We start from the raw sequence: 6,401 nt of genomic DNA on the forward strand, positions 1-6,401 counted from the left end.
AATATGATGCTGTGAAGGGCAGTATTGTGATGGCTAATATGGTCACCTCGACAGGTAGAACTCTTTGGGCATCTCTGTAAGGGAGTATGTAAGTTAGGTAAAATGAGGTGAAAAGATCCATCTTAAACGTGGGCAGCACTATAGCATGAGAAATCTGCAGGGAGAGTCCCAGCATGCATCACACTGCTTCCTCATGACAGACACAATGCAGCAGCTGCCTCACATACCTGCTGCAGGCCCTGCCTGCCATGGTAGGACTGTCCCATCAAAGTGAGACAAAAACTCATCTCTTGTTTGTTTTTAACCAACAAGAAAAGTAGCTGATACAATTACCTCTGCCACAGAATACATCAAGTAGAACAAAAGTCCATCCAACCTTTTCGATTGTCAAGGGCAAAGAACTCATTTAAAAGCTATCAAATTATTGGCAATCAACTGGAGCTTCCTTCTTGGGTAGATGAACGTGAGACCCGTTATATGCCAGTGGTGAAATGGGATGCTTTTCCATGTATTTACTTTGTGTGTATGTGTGGGGGTGCATGTGGAAGTCAGGAGACAACATGGGAAAGCCAGTTCTCTCCTTCACTATATGGATTCTAGAGATTGAACTGAGATTGTCAGGCTTAGTAGCAGGCACCTTTACTCACTGAACAGTCTTCCCAGGCCTGAATATTTTCTATGTTTAGATATACAGTGACTTAATAGCATGTTGTATGAATTTGAAGTCTGAGAGGAGGCTCAACCTTCTAGGTTTGCCTAAGTATAGTTTATGATGTTTGAGAGTAACAAAATTGGCAGTATGTTGACTGTATCACTATTAAGTAATACATGACTGTAAAACTTTATTGGAATATAACCATACCTTCTTAATACTCATGGTGGCTTTCACATTATAAATGCAAAAACATAGGAATTGCAAACCTAAAACATTTTTTAAAATGTGGGTGGGCTTTTGGGGGGTGGGGGGGACACGTACCCTAGTGCTGGAGTGATCGTCAGGGGACAACTAGAGGGAGCCAGATATCTTCCACCATATGGGTTACAGTAATCAACCCAGGTCCTCAAGCCTGGCAAAATGTGCCTTTACCTGCTGAGCCATCCATCTCACCAGCCCTAGGTGAGATTTACTGGGCTTTCTGAATTAAGGTTTGCTGACTTGTGATCTTGAGTTTGAGGTAAACTGGCAGGTCTGGTAACAAAACAGCTATGCATCTGGAGCAAGTTATCATCTTCTTTTAATACTGAGTTACTTCACCTATAAAAAATGAGACTATCCAAATTGCCTTGCAGTTTTGTGAATTTAATATTCAGAAAGGACAGGAAAATACAGCATCTAGCACCTGGAAAATAGAGGCAGTAGAGGGTTCTGGTTATGAAGGTTCTAAAGCCAGGCTGCCTGGCTTTAAATCCTATCTGACTGATGCTTAGTAACTGTGTGACCTGGGCAAGTTTCTTTCTTTCTTTTTCTTTTTTTAAAGATTTATTTTATGTATACTCCTGCAGGCCAGAAGAGGGTATTAGATCACATTATAGATGGTTGTGAGCCACGATGTGGTTGCTGAGAATTGAACTGAGGACCTCTAGAAGAGCAGTGTTTGAACCCCAAGCCATCTCTCCAGCCCTGTGTGGGCTTCAGCTAACAACTGGAACACTGGTGAGCACTCAGTAGTCGTTAGGCAACTCTTATCAGCACCTGTCCTGTCAAAAGCCTCAAATTTAGGTTTATTTCCTCTTCCCATTGTCCCGTCAGAGATGTTGATTTAAAAAGGTGAGAGAAAAACAAGGAAATACTTATTTAATAATCTCCAAAAGAAAAAATTCCAAGACTGTAAACAAATAACCCACAAGTTCAACAGGACTTTATTAAATGCCGTAGTTCAATTGGCAAATGTAGACACACTGGCATCAGTGAGCTTGAAATCAACACTGTATTTGTGGTGATACTTTCTAGTCAATATGAGTTATGTCTACTTGCTTTCCAAGTAGCTTTTGGGCTTCTAACCTATAAAACAGCTGCTGTTTATATCCAGGAATGCAAGCGGACATAAAAATCAGAGCAGAATGGAAATAACATAAGGTGCTTAAGGAAAATAATTTTCCAAGAACTGAACAGCCTGGAAGGGGTACAAGTATCCATTAATAACATTCATATTGAAATAGCATTGGAGACACATCATTAAAACTAGAACAGATTTAACTGTGTCTTTATTTGCAAATCTTCCAACTATGAAAAGGATCATCCCATTTTCCTGTGACAGTCAATACATTACACAGTTCTTTTGTAAATCACCCTTCTGATTAGTAACAAAATTGCATTTAGAAACCTCTTCCCTTTCCTTCCTTCCCTGTAAAAACAGAACAATGAGGGGAACTCAGTTATAGGCATTAGTGTTTAATGGAGCTAGAGTCCTTATATCAACAGTGCTTTTCTGTCAATTTTTATATTATCAAGTGCATCAGGTGAACAGTCACATGCTTTCTTTCTCTATATAAACATCAGCACAAATCAGTGGCAGCTCAGAATCTGCCACTGCACAGAATTCTTTAAATACTGCCTTTTTTTTTTTCTTTTATCTTATCTGCACTGTAGGATGTGAGGGCTAGTCTCAAAAAGGTTCTACAGAGAAGGCTTAGCATGGGAGAGCAGCCAACCCTACAACTATTGTGAGAGGTAGAAAGCTGAAGAACTCAAAATGTGTACTTACTGTGATGTGAAAGAGCTACACTAACGTCAAGACCACCACAACCACACGCTGGGCTATTTCAGTTTGGTGACCACATTTTATCTTTGTATTTCTTTACTGGTGTTGATAGTTATCTGTTAACTGAACAGGGGAAATCATCTGTACAAAGATACTTTCCACTAAAGGTGAAAATAAAATCTACTGAACTACAGAGAGAGAGAGAGAGAGAGAGAGAGAGAGAGAGAGAGAGAGAGAGAGAGAGAGAGAGAGAAAGGACTTCCAACTCAGAGATCTGCTTGCCTCTGCCTCCTAAATGTTGGCTTAAAGACATGTACCAACATGCTTGGCCGCTAAATCTATTTTAATTGCTATTGCACATAAAACATAAAATACTACAAACAGCTTGCATCTAAAACTACTGGAATTAAAACAACACATGATTGGGCTTCTCAGATTGTTTGATGTACTCTCCCATTCCAATCTTGATGCCTACAATCCTCTTTGGCTGTCTATCAGGTCCTTTACTGAAAGCCCACAGAGGAAAAAAAGTACACTGAGTTTTTTTTTTTTTTTTTTTTTTTTTTTTTTTTTTTTTTTTTTGATTTTTCGAGACAGGGTTTCTCTGTGTAGCCTTGGCCATCCTGGACTCACTTTGTAGACCAGGTTGGCCTCGAACTCACAGCGATCCGCCTGCCTCTGCCTCCCGAGTACTGGGATTAAAGGTGTGCGCCACCACGCCCGGCTACACTGAGATTTTAAAATACAGTTTTTGTATGTATTCATGTTGTGGACACAACAAATTTGAAACAAAAAAAAAAAAAAAAAAAAAAAGGTGGGAGGACGTCCTCCAAACAGACTGGGTCTAAGTTGAAGTTAGCTCACCTTTCTTAGCCTGATTTTTCTCCATTATAATAAAATTTTATCCAAGAGTATTTTAGAATCACTGTCCTACAACTTGGTTCTCTTACTCGCTGCACAAGCTGAGGTAATAACTAACCACAAGTTACTGGAAGTTGATCAGTCTGTCCTTAGTACCCAGGTGTAAAACAATATTACACTTCTTACTCTGCCTCTGTATTGGGGCGGAAACTCAAGAGAGCTGGGCTCTGGTCTTAGCCAAGTTCTGGCTTCTGGCTAGAGCTGTGACTTCAGGTGATTTGAAAATTTAAATGTCATGGAGCATTTCCAACAGAGACTGCACATTTTGGCCACCTGATGAAACATACTTTATTGCTGACTGAGTCCCCTTCCCAGAGGTTCTTAATGTGCGCTGACCTGCTAGCTGTCCAGGTGATTCTAAACAGAAAGACAGCTCCTGGCAGTGGTGAATCTCAAGGTTCAGCATTAATCAGTACCTAGGATAGAGTTGCTGGTTGCTCCGCTCATCTCACTCCGTAAGTACGGGATGTAACCCACACACTTTCAGGGAATACTGATGCTTTTGTCCAGAGACCTTGCAGGTAGCCTGCTAGGAATATTACTGATACTATCCTCCAAAGTTCTGAGTTTAAATCATAATTCTATTATTACTACCCATATAATCTTAGGAAAATAATTTGTTCTCTCTTCTTCAGTCTCTTTACAGTAATACTTAGATCTCAGGGTAATTCATAGTGTTACCAAGCAGTTTAGTACAGTCCCTGGCATAGACTATAATTACAAAGACTCATTTTATCTGTTGCCTGTGACTAGATGGTCCAGTTAGTTACATGAAATCACTCACATGGAAAACTTCAGGGAAAAAAAAAAAAGAAACAGAAACAACTGAAGCAAACAATATCTATTAAAATTATATATAATACAAGATAAATATAAGAAATACTTTTAAGTATTGGGACTTAAAAATACCTACAATCAATTTTCAAAACTTTAAACAATATAATTTATGTGGTGGGAGCATCATATACAATCTATAAGGTGGTAGGAATATTAGAGTCAGTCTATAAGGAACATAAATTTTTAGTAATCTATAATGCAGTCTTAATACCTCATCTATGATAATTTTAGTTTTTATATAACCAAGAGTGAAATGCTAAAGATTTGCCTAAAACTTAATGTTTTGGATAAGCGCTATTTATTTCCCTCGGAGACCCGACGATATCAGATTCCCTATCAACCAAAGTAAAACTTTATACCGATGGTATTTTTTATTACATGTATCCACACACAACAGTTTTCTATCCTCCTTGCCACTTCTTTCACTTTGTATGTCTGAAGGTCTTTTGAAATAAAATGTCAAACCCTGAGGTGAATCCTAGCGGTAAGAAGCAGGCTGTGGCAGAGCTGTTATCCATGCCATCAGATACAGGGAGGGTACCAGACACTGGGCCTCCAAAGTGGTGCTGGTTAAGACAAGAACTGAGACAAGAACAGTTTTGTTTTCTGTGGGACTTAATGACTCCTGTTATTAAATCAGTTGCAAAAAGTACTGAATGGCTTAGTTATATGAAGATTGTTTAAAGCAAATGTCTCCCTGTATCAACAGTTTACCCTGAGGCAAAGTCTTATTGGACTGTTAAGGATTTTTCTTTCCATTCTACCCTGACGCCTGACACAACAGCTTTCCTTTTCTGAATTCTTTATAACACCTTTATAACATCTGTGTATCTTTGTTGCTGCATCGTGCTGTTTTGCATGGCAACATTTCTTTTCTTACTGGTCTCATTTATTGCTCAACCTGTTAGACTTTTCACCTAAGCATGCTCTTACTAGATGGTAAGTGCCTAAAGATCCTCACCCTGCCCTTCCTCTAAGGAACCTTAAGTGCGCCTCTTCTCAGGGGCTATTTTCTTTTGCTCTCTGCAATATAAACAATGTACACTTACATGACTAACTCCATTTTAATGCTCTCTTCCTAACTGTAACCATGATGTCCTTTTGGATGAAGTATATGCTTTCCTTTCTTTATAAAGGTGTCTTGAGAAAACTAAAATGCAATAAACATTTGTTAAGTAGCTGCTAGATTGTCAAGAAAAGTCTTCATAAGCTTATGTCAAAACAATACTCTGGTCAATATATTTAGAAGACGGAAATTATTGTGGTAAAGTGAAAAAAGACTAAGCTTGGTTCAACTATCCTCAGCACTCTAAAAGCAACTTAGAGACTACATCAACAGGACAGCTCCTACCTCGCTAATATCCCTGCTATTCTCTGGCATCTATTCATCCACTTTGTAGTCTCAGGCTTTCCTGAGAAATGCTCAAGAAATTTTCTGCTCCCTCTACCAAACAAAACTTACTTCGTCCCCTTCTCTGAAACCCAGTCCATAAACTTACTAAAACAAAAAACTAGTGTTTAGAGCTTTGGGGTAAAAAATTTTTTAAAAAAGGAAAACCACTAAGTCTTGGCCTTCTCATCTTAACTTAGTCATAAGCAGGCTGGTTTTAGGTCCATCCTCTCAGGAAGGCAGGTCCTTCCCTCAGGTTTTGCCTGACACTAGAAACTGAAAACCGTTGTGTAGCTTAGAGGGTTCAAGTGCCACCACCTTGAGGCATGGTCTTTTTTTTTTTTTTTTTTTCCAGTTGTTTTGATGGTTTATTTGGCCCTACTGCTGCCCATACCCATCCCAATGGAGTCTTTAATAGCACTGTAAAATACCAACTAGAGTAGCTCAGAGACTGGTAGGGCTCATCTTTATACCCCAAGTCTTTTGAACAGACTGACGTGGGCAGCGCTGTTTTACTACAGTTTACCACGTCACTGTAGCTACGGGATAAT

This window comes from Acomys russatus, chromosome 1, assembly GCF_903995435.1.
Source record: "Acomys russatus chromosome 1, mAcoRus1.1, whole genome shotgun sequence".
In the NCBI taxonomy this organism is placed as follows: domain Eukaryota; kingdom Metazoa; phylum Chordata; class Mammalia; order Rodentia; family Muridae; genus Acomys; species Acomys russatus.